The sequence below is a fragment of the Salmo salar genome, chromosome ssa23 (genome assembly GCF_905237065.1).
Source record: "Salmo salar chromosome ssa23, Ssal_v3.1, whole genome shotgun sequence".
In the NCBI taxonomy this organism is placed as follows: domain Eukaryota; kingdom Metazoa; phylum Chordata; class Actinopteri; order Salmoniformes; family Salmonidae; genus Salmo; species Salmo salar.
Genome location: NC_059464.1, coordinates 42,646,049 through 42,662,511, shown reverse-complemented (window position 1 = coordinate 42,662,511; position 16,463 = coordinate 42,646,049). Strand labels below are relative to the sequence as shown.

General features: G+C 44.2%; 1 protein-coding gene across 7 annotated transcripts in view; it reads left to right on the top strand.

The window, feature by feature from the left end:
* The window catches only part of LOC106584644 (microtubule-associated protein 1B-like), an 83,549-nt gene that overhangs the window by 30,621 nt on the left and 36,465 nt on the right, over positions 1-16,463 (top strand). The window contains exon 1 of one of the 7 annotated variants that reach the window (XM_014170130.2): positions 12,197-12,488. The exons of the other annotated variants lie outside the window; for them this stretch is intronic. The gene's annotated coding sequence lies outside the window, so the exon portion shown is untranslated. Of the gene's footprint in view, positions 1-12,196; positions 12,489-16,463 lie in introns of those variants that run through there. 7 annotated transcript variants of the gene reach the window in all.

Below are 16,463 nucleotides of genomic sequence, written 5' to 3'. Positions count from 1 at the left end.
GGCTACCTATCCCCACCCTATCATAACAATCTGGGCTACCTATCCCCACCCTATCATAACACCCTGGGCTACCTATCCCCACCCTATGATAATAATCTGGGCTACCTATCCCCACCCTATCATAACACCCTGGGCTACCTATCCCCACCCTATCATAACACCCTGGGCTACCTATCCCCACCCTATCATAACACCCTGGGCTACCTATCCCCACCCTATCATAACACCCTGGGCTACCTATCCCCACCCTATCATAACAATCTGGGCTACCTATCCCCACCCTATCGTAACACCTTGGGCTACCTATCCCCACCCTATCATAACACCCTGGGCTACCTATCCCCACCCTATCATAATACCCTGGGCTACCTATCCCCACCCTATCATAACAATCTGGGCTACCTATCCCCACCCTATCGTAACACCCTGGGCTACCTATCCCCACCCTATCGTAATTCCTTGGGCTACCTAGCCCCACCCTATCATAACACCCTGGGCTACCTATCCCCACCCCATCTTAACAAAGTGTCTGTCACAGGGTTCATTACTGTGTGCTTGGTTAGACTTAAAGATTGACAGTAATGAAAAACTAGTGTGAAAGGTTAAGAGGTTGTAATCAGATTACATTTACAGTCCGAGGTTCCTAGTTCTAGTAGCACCAGCAAGTCAATCCGTATGAGGAGTCAAAATAGTATAAACAGTATTTTTAACAAATACAACACAAATATCATCCCATACCCTTTTGCCCATTTTATTACATGGTCACATCATCCATATCTGTTTCTGACATTCCTCATCCTCATGACATGAATCCTCTGTTGGACAGAGGAGACATTTTTATTACTGTCAAGCTCTGCTAGATTGCAGAGAAGGAATCGATTGCCAACAGGCAGTCAAATTTATGGTTAGGAGTTGAAGGAGATTGTTTCCCTATCACAAGGCACCACAGCAATATTGCAGACTGTTAATTTCCTCTCCTTTCTACAGCTCTTCAAGTGCTTTCTCATCTCCTCTTGTCTCGTTCCTTTCAGATTTTTCACCTTTATTTAACCAGGTAGGCAAGTTGAGAACAAGTTCTCATTTACGACCTGGCCAAGATAAAGCAAAGCAGTTTGACACATACAACAACACAGAGTTACACATGGAGTAAAACAAACATACAGTCAATAATATAGTAGAAAAATAAGTCTATATACAAAGTGAGCAAATGAGGTGAGATAAGGGAGGTAAAGGCAAAAAAGGCCATGGTGGTGAAGTAAATACAATATAGCAAGTAAAACACTGGAATGGTAGATTTGCAGTGGAAGAAAGTGCAAAGTAGAAATAGAAATAATGGGGTGCAAAGGAGCAGTAGGGGAAGTAGGGGAAGAGGTAGTTGTTTGGCTTAAATTAAAGATGGGCTATGTACAGGTGCAGTAATCTGTGAGCTGCTCTGACAGCTGGTGCTTAAAGCTAGTGAGGGAGATAAGTGTTTCCAGTTTTAGAGATTTTTGTAGTTCGTTCCAGTCATTGGCAGCAGAGAACTGGAAGGAGAGGCGGCCGAAGGAGGACTTGGCTTTGGGGGTGACCAGAGAGATATACCTGCTGGAGCGTGTGCTACAGGTGGGTGTTGCTATGGTGACCAGATGGGGCCTGTCCTTAGTTTGCAATGGGGTTTTGATAACTGAACAGCAGTAACAGTGAGTGCACGTCCATAAATAACAGTTTATCATACAAGATACTAATAACATCATATTAAAAACAACTAATCAAGTCGTAATCATATGTATTGGTCAGCTGGTACTTTATTAGAAATACCATAATATGGTCAGTACTATACTGTATACTTATTCAACATTCTTACCAGGCATCTGTGCTTCTTCTTGTTTTATATGCCTTTTGTTTCAAGGTCATCTCAGGCCAGAGTGGTGGAAAACAGGTTTTAAAACTGTGTGATAGAGTAATCAAGATGTCCTGAGTCACTTCCTGGCTCTATCAGTGGCACTTCCTGGTTCTATTAGTGCCTTGTGACTCGACACAGCCCAGTTCTCTGACCTCATTCGGGGCCCCGAGACTGTCTGTGTTTCATTACCTTGCTAGCCAATGGTGTTCTGACTGGGTCACCCTGCTCTCTCAGTCTTACCGCGCCCCAATGCATTCTCCTGAGTAGAAGCCCAGGTTGAGCTGTGGATTACTTCCTTAGTGGAATGGTGGTCTTTTAATAACTGGGGTTAATCTTGTTACACGTGGTTGTGAACTTCCCTTAGACTTACGTCTGGTACCCGCTTTGTCCTGCTCATCTCAGTCCTCCGGACACACACAGACACTTACATTTGAATGAACGGTGTAGAGCTGCCAGCTTCCATTCCATGTCAGTGGTCTCTAAATCAACAGAACATGGCCTTGGCTCTCTCTTTTTCCACCTCTCTGCACATTGGGTTGACTTGTGCTTTCTAGGAAGCGTTTCTGCTCTACTACAGTGGCATATAGCAAGGCAGGAGGTGAGAGAGAGAGTTTACAGGGGTAAAGACAGAGAGACAGGGGAGTCAAAAGGTCATCCAAAGGGCTACATAGAGAGAATCCAGTGAACATTGTACAGTTGAAGTCGGAAGTTTACATACACCTTAGCCAAATACATTTAAACTCTGTTTTTCACAATTCCTGACATTTAATCCTAGTAACAATTCCCTGTCTTAGGTCAGTTAGGATCACCACTTTATTTTAAGAATGTGAAATGTCAGAATAATAGTATAGAGAATGATTTATTTTAGCTTTTATTTCTTTCATCACATTCCCAGTGGGTCAGAAGTTTATATACACTCAATTAGTATTTGGTAGCATTGCCTTTAAATTGTTTAACTTGGGTCAAACCTTTCGGTTAGCCTTCCACAAGCTTCCCACAATAAGTTGGGTGCATGTTGGCCCATTCCTCCTGACAGAGCTGGTGTAACTGAGTCAGGTTTGTAGGCCTCCTTGCTCGCACACGCTTTTTCACTTCTGCCCTCAAATTTTCTTTGGGATTGAGGTCAGGGCTTTGTGATGGCCACTCCAATACCTTGACTTTGTTGTCCTTAAGCCATTTTGCCACAACTTTGGAAGTGTGCTTGGGGTCATTGTCCATTTGGAAGACCCATTTACGACCAAGCTTTAACTTCCTGAATGATGTCTTGAGATGTTGCTTCAATATATCCACATAATTTTCCCTCTTCATAATGCCATCTATTTTGTGAAGTGCACCAGTCCCTTCTGCAGCAAAGCACCCCCACAACATGTTGCTGCCACCTCCAAACATAACGATGGTCATAATGGCCAAACAGTTCTATTTTTGTTTCATCAGACCGGAGGTCATTTCTCCAAAAAGTACGATCTTTGTCCCCATGTGCAGGTGCAAACCGTAGTCTGGCTTTTTTATGGCGGTTTTGGAGCAGTGGCTTCTTCCTTGCTGAGCGGCCTTTCAAGTTATGTCGATATAGGACTCGTTTCTTTGGATATAGATACTTTTGTACCTGCTTCCTCCAGCATCTTCACAAGGTCATTTGGGGTTGTTCTGTGATTGATTTGAACTTTGCGCACCAAAGTATGTTAATCTCTAGGAGACAGAACGCGTCTCCTTCCTGAGCGGTATGACAGCTGTGTGGTCCCATGGTGTTTATACTTGCGTACTATTGTTTGTACAGATGAACGTGGTACCTTCAGGCGTTTGACAATTACTCCCAAGGATGAACCAGACTTGTGGAGGTCTACAATTTTTTTTCTGAGGTATTGGCTGATTTCTTTTGATTTTCCCATGATGTCAAGCAAAGAGGCACTGGGGTTGAAGGTAGGCCTTGAAATACATCCACAGGTACACCTCCAATTGACTCAAATGATGTCAATAAGCCTATCATAAGCTTCTAAAGCCATTACATAATTTTCTGGAATTTTCCAAGCTGTTTAAAGGCACAGTCAACTTAGTGTATGTAAACTTCTGACCCACTGGAATTGTGATACAGTCAATTAAAAGTGAAATAATCTGTCTGTAAACAATTGTTGGAAAAATGTATTGTGTCATGCACAAAGTAGATGTCCTAACCGACTTGCCAAAACTATAGTTTGTTAACAGGACATTTGTGGAGTGGTTGAAAAACGAGTTTTAATGACACCAACCTGTGTATGTAAACTGTATATAAGCTAAAAATGGACTGACAAACTATGAGTATTAGACTTGTGCTGATAAATTATAGGTTGAGCTCCAAATGGCACCTGATTCCCTACAGGTTCTGTCTAGAACTTTAAAGGCTTATTCAGCTGTCCCCATTGGAGAACCATTCGAATAACCTTTTTTTGGTTCCATGTAGAACCCTTTCCACTGAGGGTTCTACATGGAATCCAAAAGGGTTCTACCTGGAATCAAAAGGGTTATACCTGGAAACAAGAAGGGTTCTGCCATGGGGACAGCTGAAGAACCATTTTGGAACCCTTTTTTCTAAGGGGGTACATAATGCTACACGGTGTAGGGAATAGGGTGCCATTTGAGATGCAGATAAATACTCAATGTGCCCTAGCTACGGTAACCGCTGTACATCCTTTCTGCTGCACCTGCAATGCTAATCCAATAGCAGTAAAATGTCATCATGGTGGACTGACTGTCCCTTAATCCCACTGAGTTAACCTCACCAGTCATCATGGTGGAATGACAGTTCCTTAACCCCACTGAGTTACCCTCACCAGTCATCTTGGACTGACTGTCCCTTAATCCCACTGAGTTACCCTCAACAATCATCATGGTGGACTGTCCCTTAATCCTACTGAGTTATCCTCACCAGTCATCATGGTGGACTGACTGTCCCTTAATTCCACTGAGTTACCCTCACCAGTCATCATGGTGGACTGACTGTCCCTTAATCCCACTGAGTTACCATCATCAGTCATCGTGGTGGACTGACTGTCCCTTAGCCCACTGAGTTACACTCACCAGTCTTCATGATGGACTGACTGTCCCTTAATCCCACTGAGTTACACTCACCAGTCATCATGATGGACTGACTGTCCCTTAATCCCACTGAGTTACACTCACCAGTCATCATGATGGACTGTCCCTTAATCCCACTGAGTTACACTCACCAGTCATCATGATGGACTGTCCCTTAATCCCACTGAGTTACACTCACCAGTCATCATGATGGACTGTCCCTTAATCCCACTGAGTTACACTCACCAGTCATCATGATGGACTGTCCCTTAATCCCACTGAGTTACACTCACCAGTCATCATGATGGACTGTCCCTTAATCCCACTGAGTTACACTCACCAGTCATCATGGTGGACTGACTGTCCCTTGATCCCACTGAGTTACATTCACCAGTCATCATGATGGACTGACTGTCCCTTAATCCCACTGAGTTACATTCACCAGTCATCATGGTGGACTGACTGTCCCTTGATCCCACTGAGTTACATTCACCAGTCATCATGATGGACTGTCCCTTAATCCCACTGAGTTACATTCACCAGTCATAATTTTCCACCAGAGATGTGTTTCCATCAAATTGACTTGATGCAGATTTTTTTAAATTAAATTTAAAATCTGTGCGTGATGACTTAGTGCACAATAAAAATACCTTTTGCGGTTTATTTCCCACGTACCGAATTAAAAAATATAAATGAAATGGGTTTCCATCTCATTCTCACCTCTACTTATTTTTTCACACAAAATAAATTGCGTTATATATCTGGTATGAAATTATTATGGGCAAATTTGTTTTTATTTGTCAAACGGCAGCCAAGCATCGATGATCATGTCACCAGAATAAGACCATCGATATTTATTGGAAAGGAGCATCAAGCTCATCACTGTGCACTTTCACCACCTCTGTGAAGTTCATCATAGTTTTTTTTAAAAAGTTTACCGAAATAATGTCTGTTTCCATTTGGCCTGTCATGGCATTTTGTATTCAACATGTATTTTACTGGCATAAAAAGGTTGGATGGAAACCTGGTTATAGAGTCATATTCAGACAAGTTGCCGGGGTCTTATTTTGTTGGTCTACAGTCGTGGCCAAAAGTTTTGAGAATGACACAAATATTAATTTTCACAAAGTTTGCTGCTTCAGTGTCTTTAGATATTTTTGTCAGATGTTACTTTGGAATACTGAAGTATAATTACAAGCATTTCATAAGTGTCAAAGGCTTTTATTGACAATTACATGAAGTTGATGCAAAGAGTCAATATTTGCAGTGTTGACCCTTATTTTTCAAGACCTCTGCAATCCGCCATGGCATGCTGTCAATTAACTTCTGGGCCACATCCTGACTGATGGCAGCCCATTCTTGCATAATCAATGCTTGGAGTTTGTCAAAATGTTGGGATTTTTGTTTGTCCACCCGCCTCTTGAGGGTTGACCACAAGTTCTCAATGGGATTAAGGTCTGGGGAGTTTCCTGGCCATGGACCCAAAATATTGATGTTTTGTTCCCCGAGCCTACTTAGTTATCACTTTTGCCTTATGGCAAGGTGCTCCATCATGCTGGAAAAGGCATTGTTCTTCACCAAACTGTTCCTGGATGGTTGGGAGAAGTTGCTCTCGGAGGATGTGTTGGTACCATTCTTTATTCATGGCTGTGTTCTTAGGCAAAATTGTGAGTGAGCCCACTCCCTTGGCTGAGAAGCAACCCCACACATGAATGGTCTCAGGGTGCTTTACTGTTGGCATGACACAGGACTGATGGTAGCGCTCACCTTGTCTTCTCCGGACAAGCTTTTTTCTGGATGCCCCAAACAATCGGAAAGGGGATTCATCAGAGAAAATGACTTTACCCCAGTCCTCAGCAGTCCAACCCCTGTACCTTTTGCAGAATATCAGTCTGTCCCTGATGTTTTCCTGGAGATAAGTGGCTTCTTTGCTGCCCTTCTTGACACCAGGCCATCCTCCAAAAGTCTTCGCCTCACTGTGCGTGCAGATGGACTCACACCTGCCTGCTGCCATTCCTGAGCAAGCTCTGTACTGGTGGTGCCCCGATCCCGCAGCTGAATCAACTTTAGGAGACGGTCCTGGCGCTTGCTGGACTTTCTTGGGCGCCCTGAAGCCTTCTTCACAACAATTGAACCGCTCTCCTTGAAGTTCTTGATGATCCGATAAATGATTGATTTAGGTGCAATCTTACTGGCAGCAATATCTTTGCCTGTGAAGCCCTTTTTTGTGCCAAGCAATGATGACGACACGTGTTTCCTTGCAGCTAAACATGGTTGACAGAGGAAGAACAATGATTCCAAGCACCACCCTCCTTTTGAAGCTTCCAGTCTGTTATTCGAACTCAATCAGCATGACAGTGTGATCTCCAGCCTTGTGAGTGTTGACGAGAGAATCACTGACATGATGTCAGCTGGTCTTTTTGTGGCCGGGCTGAAATGCAGTGGAAATGTTTTTTTGGAGGATTCAGTTCATTTGCATGGCAAAGAGGGACTTTGCAATGAATTGCAATTCATCTGATCACTCTTCATTTGACTGTTTTCATTCTGGTGTATATGCAAATTGCCATCATACAAACTGAGGCAGCAGACTTTGTGAAAATGAATATATGTTGAGGTGTTGCTTTGGTGACAAAGATATGTAACATTTCAGATTGGAGACTCCGACAGCTCTTGGGCACAGCTGGTTATGAATCCAAGTGATTTTATAATGTCTTGAGTCAGCAGGTGAGAGGGTGTGAATATCTTGCTAATTGGCAATTGTGGAGCATGCTTTATCAGTTGTTTACATTTCTGTAGTCGCTTTTAATCTTTCTCCTTGGTGTTAATTCAATACAACATGAACGTCTACTAGATCCAACAGTGTAGAACCCAATTTAACTTTTTATTTAACTTTTATTTAATTAGGCAAGTCAGTTAAGAACACATTCTTATTTACAATGACGACCTACACTGGTCACACCCGGATGATGCTGGGCCAATTGTGCGCCGGCCATATGGGCCTCCCAATCACGGCCGGTTGGGAAACAGGTGACTTCATACAGGTGTAGAACCTCATGAATCACTATTGACTTCATACAGGTGTAGAACCTCATGAATCACTATTGACTTCATATGGGTGTAGAACCTCATGAATCACTATTGACTTCATACGGGTGTAGAACCTCATGAATCACTATTGACTTCATACGGGTGTAGAACCTCATGAATCACTATTGACTTCATACAGGTGTAGAACCTCATGAATCACTATTGACTTCATACGGGTGTAGAACCTCATGAATCACTATTGACTTCATACGGGTGTAGAACCTCATGAATTACTATGAATGAAAAACAACAATCATGAATACCAATAGAGAATCCAAAACCCAGAAATAAAAAGTGGCTTCAGTCATCTGGCGTAAGAGTGCAATATCTCCTAAATGGTATCCTGGTGGGCCAAACAGATCCCAATCCTGGGTTTACTGGGGCTAAACAGAACCCAACCCTGTGTTTACAGGCGGCCAAACAGAACCCAACTCTGGGTTTACAGGAGGCCAAACAGAACCCAACTCTGGGTTTACTGGGGCTAAACAGAACCCAACCCTGTGTTTACAGGCGGCCAAACAGAACCCAACCCTGTGTTTACGGGCGGCCAAACAGAACCCAACTCTGGGTTTACAGGAGGCCAAACAGAACCCAACTCTGGGTTTACAGGAGGCCAAACAGAACCCAACCTTGGGTTTACAGAGGGACTAACAGAACCCAAACCTGGGTTTACAGGGGGCCAAACAGAACCCAACCCTGGGTTTACAGGGGGCCAAACAGAACCCAACCCTGGGTTTACAGGGGGCCAAACAGAACCCAACCCTGGGTTTACAGGGGGCCAAACAGAACCCAACCCTGGGTTTACAGGGGGGTGCACCAGGCCTGAACAGATAACAGGACACAGAGAATCCATGGAAGGAATTTTTACTTTGAACATTCACACTTTACATTACAAAGAGATAGCGCCGGCAGGAACGTCTGACAAGAAATTGAAATGAGACTGCAAACATTACTAGAATGACAATTTTATCGTATCACTTTCCTTTTGAAACCGCTTTTCAGAAAAGCGTGTCTGTGTGTGTGTGTCTGTGTGTTACCAGACAAGGTCTTAAAAGAGCAGTGCTGAACAGTGAAGTGTAACATACCTAGTGAGATATAGGTATATTGCAGTGATACATTTGGTGTTGTTGAAGTTGCCCCAAGACACTGATCTCGGGTCAGTTTTACTGACCCACTAATGGTTAAGGTGAGGAATGGAAGCTGATCCAAGATCTGTACCCTCAGAATTACACCAGTGCCACGTCCGACTCTGTAGCTGGCAATCTCTGTCAGCATTCCAAACCGTCTGCAATCCTCAATCAGTCTTGCTGCATAAATTTGATTGAATGCCACATCATTTACATAGCAGTCGGGCATCAGACAGCGATATCATATTGATGCGGTTAATGACATGATAAACACTTGTCTAGGCGTTTGGGAGATTTGGTGCACGACTGCAATGTCTGATGCTGTAGTTGATATCTCAGCTATACCGGCAGACAGAGGGAGTGACAATGGAAATGAAGGGGCGTGGTTTCACACACACACACCATACTTCAATGGGCTGTGATGATCAGAGCAGCTGTTGCCTTGTGTCCCAATAACAACCATAGTGTGGAGGAGCGAGAGGGGGGAGAGAGAGAGAGAGAATGATGTGGGGAGAGGAGGGAGAGAGGTGGGGAGAGGAGGGAGAGAGGTGAAGAGAGGAAGTAGGTGGAGAGAGTAGGGAGAGAGAGAAAAGAGCTGTTAAATTCTACAACCACCTAAAAGGAAGTGATTCCCAAACCTTCCATAACAAAGCCATCACCTACAGAGAGATGAACCTGGAGAAAAGTCCCCTAAGCAAGCTGGTCCTGGGGCTCTGTTCACAAACACAAACAGACCCCACAGAGCCCCAGGACAGCAACACAATTAGACCCAACCAAATCATGAGAAAACAAAAAGATAATTACTTGACACATTGGAAAGAATTCACAACAAAACTTAGCAAACTAGAATGTTATTTGGCCCTAAACAGAGAGTACACAGTGGTAGAATACTTGACCACTGTGACTGACCCAAACTTAAGGAAATCTTTAACTATGTACAGACTCAGTGAGCATAGCCTTGCTATTGAGAAAGGCTGCCGTAGGCAGACCTGACTCTCAAGAGAGGATAGGCTATGTGCACACTGCCCAAAAAATGGGGTGGAAACTGAGCTGCACTTCCTAACCTCACATATTTCCCTTAGATTACACAGATCCACAAAGAATTTGTAAACAAACCCAATTTTGATAAACTCCCATATCTACTGGGTGAAATACCACAGTGTGCCATCACAGCAGCAAGATTTGTGACCTGTTGCCACAAGAAAAGGGAAACCAGTGAAGAACAAACACCATTGTAAATACAACCCATATTTATGTTTATTTTTTTCCCCTTTTGTACTTTAACTATTTGCACATTGTTACAACACTGTATATATACATAATATGGCATCTGAAATGTCTCTATTCTTTTGGAACTTCTGTGAGTGTAATGTTTACTATTCATTTTTATTGTTCATTTCACTTTTGTTTATTATCTATTTCACTTGCTTTGGCAATGTTAACATGTGTTTCCCATGCAAATAAAGCCCATTGAATTGAATGGAGAGAGGTGGGAAGAGGAGGGAGAGAGAGAGGTGGGAAGAGAAGGGAGAGAGAGAGGTGGGAGATGAGGGAGGAAGGTGGGGAGAGGGGGGAGAGAGGTGGGGATAGTGGGAGAGAGAGATGTGGGAGAGAGAGAGAGGAGGGAGAGAGGTGGGGAGAGGAGGGAGAGAGAGAAAGAGGTGAGGAGAGGAGGGAGAGAGAGAAAGAGGTGGAGAGAGAGATGGGGAGAGGAGGGAGAGAGACAGGGGTGGGAGAGGAGGGAGAGAGGTGGGGAGAGGAGAGAGAGAGGTGGGAAGATGAGGGAGAGAGAGATAGGGGTGGGAGAGGAGGGGGAGAGAGAAAGAGGTTGGGAGAGGGGGGAGAGAGAGGTGGGGAGAAGAGGGAGAGAGAGAGAGGTTAGAGAGGAGGGAGAGAGAGAAGTGTGGAGAGGTGGGAGAAAGAGAGAGAGGTGGGGAGTGAGAGAGAGAGAGGGTGGGGAGAGAGGTGGGGAGAGGAGGGGGAGAGAGAGAGGAGGGAGAGAGGTGGGGAGAGAAGAGAGAGAGGTGGGAAGATGAGGGAGAGAGAGAGATAGGGGTGGGAGAGGAGGGGGAGAGAGAAGTGGGGAGAGGAGGGAGAAAGTTAGAGATAAATGGGGAGAGGAGGGAGAGAGAGAAAGAGGTGGGGAGAGGAGGGAGAGAGAGGTGGGAGAGGAGACGAGAGAGAGGTTAGAGAGGAGGGAGAAAGAGAGAGGTGGGGAGAGAGGGTGGGGAGAGGAGAGAGAGAGGTGGGGAGAGGAGAGGGAGAGAGAAAGAGGTGGGGAGAGGAGGGAGTGAGAGACAGGGGTGGGGAGAGGAGAGAGAGGGGTGGTGAGAGGAGGGAGAGAGAGACAGGGATGGTGAGAGGAGGGAGAGAGAGACAGGGGTGGTGAGAGGAGGGAGAGACAGGGGTGGGGAGAGGAGGGAGAGGGGTGGTGAGAGGAGGGAGAGAGAGACAGGGGTGGTGAGAGGAGGGAGAGAGAGACAGGGGTGGGGAGAGGAGGGAGAGGGGTGGTGAGAGGAGGGAGAGAGAGAGAAGTGGAGAGAATGAGAACACTAACCTCCTTATTTGCTATTTAAAGAATCTAAGCAGCGCCAGCATTACCAGCTGGCTGGGAGTGTTAGAAAGGCAGTAAATAGCTGTGATGTTTGTAAAGGGAGCGAGAAAGAGGCTTGTGTGTGTGTGAATAGATGCAGTACCAGTCCCATTGCACCAAACAGCTGCCTGATGTAGTCTCCTATCTGAAATAAAACATGCATGCACACGCGCGCACATTGTTACCCTGTTTGGATTTGCTATGTCATTAGATTGTTGTTTTCATGCCTTGCTGGGCAAGATAGCCTATTTGCTGCATGCTTCTTCTCCATATGAACCTATTCACCCCAAAGGCAATATTATTATCTGCGTCATCATACTTCTATTTGTATCAGATTTCTTCCAAATGATGAGCTGTTATGTTAAGAAACCTGTCTGGTTACTGTTAAAACATTTCCATTGTCAGATTCGCCAGAATGTTCGTTTAGTCTTGAGTTCAGGCGGTGAGTTACCGCTGGTGCAATGTGAGTCGCATAGCGCCCCTCCCTGGCCTGAACCATAGGCGGCTGGCTGCCTGACGACGTTGCCGCATCCCGTCCCGCTTGGCCACAGGTCTGCATTCGTATCCAAATCTGCCAATCTTCTCTCCAGTCCCTCCCTCCCTCTCTTCCCTCCCCCTTCTCCTTCTCCTTCTCCTCCTCCTCCTCCGCCCGCAGACCACCAACAATGCTCTCCAGTTTCTAGACACACGACTCTCCGGTAAAGTGGCTCTGCATCGTTTTATCATACCTCAGTGCTCTGCATCGGTAACGGTATGTATGTCTATAACAAGTTATCTTGGCTAAACGGTTTAACAGAAAATATACGGAATGATTACCCTAGCCTATAGGTTTTGACTTTTCTGTGATTTAGTTAGTTTTCATTTAATTGATCACTGGTAGACTGCTTGCCGACGTGTACGGTACGGATAGACTCGTAGGGTGGTGACTGTCTCCTCTCCCGTTATCTATCCTCAGATGACCGCATTTCATTTCAATGTATTTCATCAGGAACTTTATGAACGCATTTTTAAACGACACCTCCGAGTTAACCATCCGTATGCTATTTCCATTTACAGTTTGACTACACATTTAATTCATATGATTTCAATATAATATTTACCGTGACAGAAATTTGTTGAAAACTTGCCAAAGACAGTCTTAAGTCATTAAATCATCAGACTCATTTAAACCTACCTTGACATATGGGACAGCAGTACAGGCTACTGTACGTTCAGGTGACGGATTTCAACCACTCCTTCCCTTTATCCAACGTAACTGGATTAAGGGTCTGTAAGGTGAAGCTTGGACGCACGCATGTGGTATAATACGTTTTAATATTGAACTGTATCAGGTTGACGAATGTAGCCTTAGTATTCATTAGAATTTAATATTGAATAGACTGAGATATGAATACGATTAAATACATTGGCGCAGTAGATTGCTGTTTTGTATCCCCTGGGCGTCATGAGCTATAGTTCGATTCCTTCCGCTTGATTGGATAACGTACGTTTATTGAACTGTGGAGCTCGACCTTGTTGCGTGTATGACCTAGCTTGCCTCTCTCGGTTCAATCGAGGACAATTTAGAATCTCACAAGGACGCGCAAACGCCCCGATATCCTGCAAAATAGACTATAATGAAGTCTTCATGCTCGTGCACGTTCCTCAGAATGTGCACGGGCAGAATGTTTGGATTTGCTAAAGATATCCCGGGGACATTCATCGTAAACTAGATGAATTAGTCATATTTGTTAATGTCAGATATTTCTCTAAATCACCGCAGGGACTGAATATTGGTTAACCGACCGTTCACTCTGTTGAATGTGGTTCTTTGTTCAACGTTACCTTCTGCATTATGTTATGAATGAAACAAATATCATGCTGTAAAGAGATGGTGGGAGATAATTATTTTCCTGCTTTTGAATCAATGCGATCAGCACCCTTTTCGTTTGAGACTCAGGAGCAATGTTGTTACCTATGGATACTAGTGCTGGGTGCATTGGGAATATCCCAGGCCTCTCCAGTGACTCAGCAATGGTCCCTATGACTCAGACGCAGCATGTATGACATGTGTGTGTGTGTGTGTGTGTGTGTGTGTGTGTGTGTGTGTGCGCGTGTGTGCGTGTGTGTCTGTATGACTTGAGGGGATGATGAATGGAAATACTGATCGACAGCAGGGATGAGATGGAGGATTCAAATGATGTTACTCAAGCCTGAATTGAAAAGATGCCGCATTAATGCTTGTACTGCAATATAATGAAGGTTTATGTAAATTAACGATTTAGCCATTAGTATGACTGTAAAGTGGAGACGTTTCTTAAAAAAAAGAATATATATATATATATATATTAAATAAAAGGATCAGGCTCACAGGCATGCATTCTGGGGTTATGTTTTGAATCCCAACATACACACACACTGAACATATTGCAGCTCTCACTCACCCACCAGGGTCAAGTGAAAGTGCACGAGACTGAGAGTGAGCTAAATGTGTCTGTGAAAGTGCACTAGATTGACAGTGAGCTAAATGTGTCTGTGAAAGTGCACTAGATTGACAGTGAGCTAACTGTGTCTGTGAAAGTGCACTAGATTGACAGTGAGCTAAATGTGTCTGTGAAAGTGCACTAGATTGACAGTGAGCTAAATCTGTCTGTGAAAGTGCACTAGATTGACAGTGAGCTAAATGTGTCTGTGAAAGTGCACTAGATTGACAGTGAGCTAAATGTGTCTGTGAAAGTGCACGAGATTGACAGTGAGCTAAATGTGTCTGTGAAAGTGCACTAGACTGACAGTGAGCTAAATGTGTCTGTGAAAGTGCACTAGATTGACAGTGAGCTAAATGTGTCTGTGAAAGTGCACTAGATTGACAGTGAGCTAAATGTGTCTGTGAAAGTGCACTAGATTGACAGTGAGCTAAATGTGTCTGTGGGCTAGAGACACTAGTCATTAGATAAACCTGTTTGGTTGTTCTCTACAAGCTAGCTATATCAGTCGTAATCTTTTGTTTCTCTGACCTTCGTAGAGCTTAGTCAGTTGTACAACTGAATGTATTCAACTGAAATGTGTCTTCTGCATTTAACCCAACCCCTCTGAATGAGAGAGGTGGGGGGGGGGGCTGCCATAATCAACATCCATGTCTTCAGCACCCAGGGAACAGTGGGTTAACTGCCTTACTCAGAACAACAGATTTTTACCTTGTCAGCTCGGGGATTCGATACAGCAACCTTTACAGTTACTGGCCCAACGCTCTAACTACCAGGCTACCTGCCGTCCCAGGTCAGGCTAAAGGCGTTCGCATGCTTCCCATCCTATATATTATGACGCCATTTTTGTGACGTTTTTGTTAGTTTTGGTCTTCGGCAAGGTTTCTTTTTCTGCTCTTTGTGAACACAGCATTTTTCCTCGAGACAAGCCGACATTCGGAGCCGAAGTCTACGACCCTTCGGTCATTGGGATTCTTCAATGAAACATGCCTTAAGTCTGGGCGCTGTCCTGATGGGTAACGTTTAGACACTACGGAAGTATGTTGCCCTTTTTAATTATGGAGTGTGGTGCCATCTGTAGATTATAGAGTGTGTTGCCCTTTTAATTACGGTCCCATTCATTCAGTTGTGATCCCCAGCTTTCTAGGAAACCGAGGGATTTAATAACCATATCCATAACAATCTGGACATTCCACATCAACAGACAAAAGCTTGATAAACAGTAGTGGTCTGCCAAGTCATTTAACAGGCACAATCAGGTGATCCTACTTTATCCACTTTAAGTCCATTTCTAATTGAGGGAAATTTGCGATTACCGTTGTCATTATACGTCTACATTTTGCTACAACTACTTTCTGAATGGTTTCAAATCAATGGAGTCTTAGTAAGCACCCTGTTGAGTAGCTTCCTAATCTGTCAGGATTTGGGATTGGGTTTGAAACAATGAGCCACTCTCACTCTGAAATTAGGAGTGCTGGTTCATGACCTGGCCGACAGTTGCATGTCTGGGGAAATATATTCGGGAACTTATGTAATCACTGGCCTGAGACTTAATTTAGATAACCTAATTTGTTGAAGTGAAGTGCAATCTATGAATAACTACAGGTAATCATCCACACACAGACTCTCTCTCTCACACACACACACACACACACACACACACACACACACACACACACACACACACACACACACACACACACACCCCGTTGTCATTAAACATGTATAATTTGCCACAACGACACTGCATGGTTTCAAAGATGGGTCAATGTGCTTTACCTGAGGCTGGGATTTAGTCTAGCTAGCCTAGCTTGGTTTAACCAGACGGAATGCTCTGCCACCATTGTTTCACTCAGCATTCAGTCTGGTTTACCCAGGCTAAGATTTACCCTCAAGCATGCCTCAGCATTGAGTTTCCTCATCAGAGTATGTGATTAAGTTGATCAGCTATTAGACCAATGAAGAACTACTCTACTGCAATATTCTGAAGTAGATTACAAGACTCTTCTAGTACTGAGGGACTAGTATGTAAATGCAGTAATAGTAGCTCTCAAATCAGATTGAACCGTTTCACTTCCATCCCAGTCAGACTCTATGTGGACCGTTTCACTTCCATCCCAGTCAGACTCTGTGTGAACCGTTTCACTTCCATCCCAGTCAGACTCTATGTGGACCGTTTCACTTCCATCCCAGTCAGACTCTGTGTGAACCGTTTCACTTCCATCCCAGTCAGACTCTATGTGGACCGTTTCACTTCCATCCCA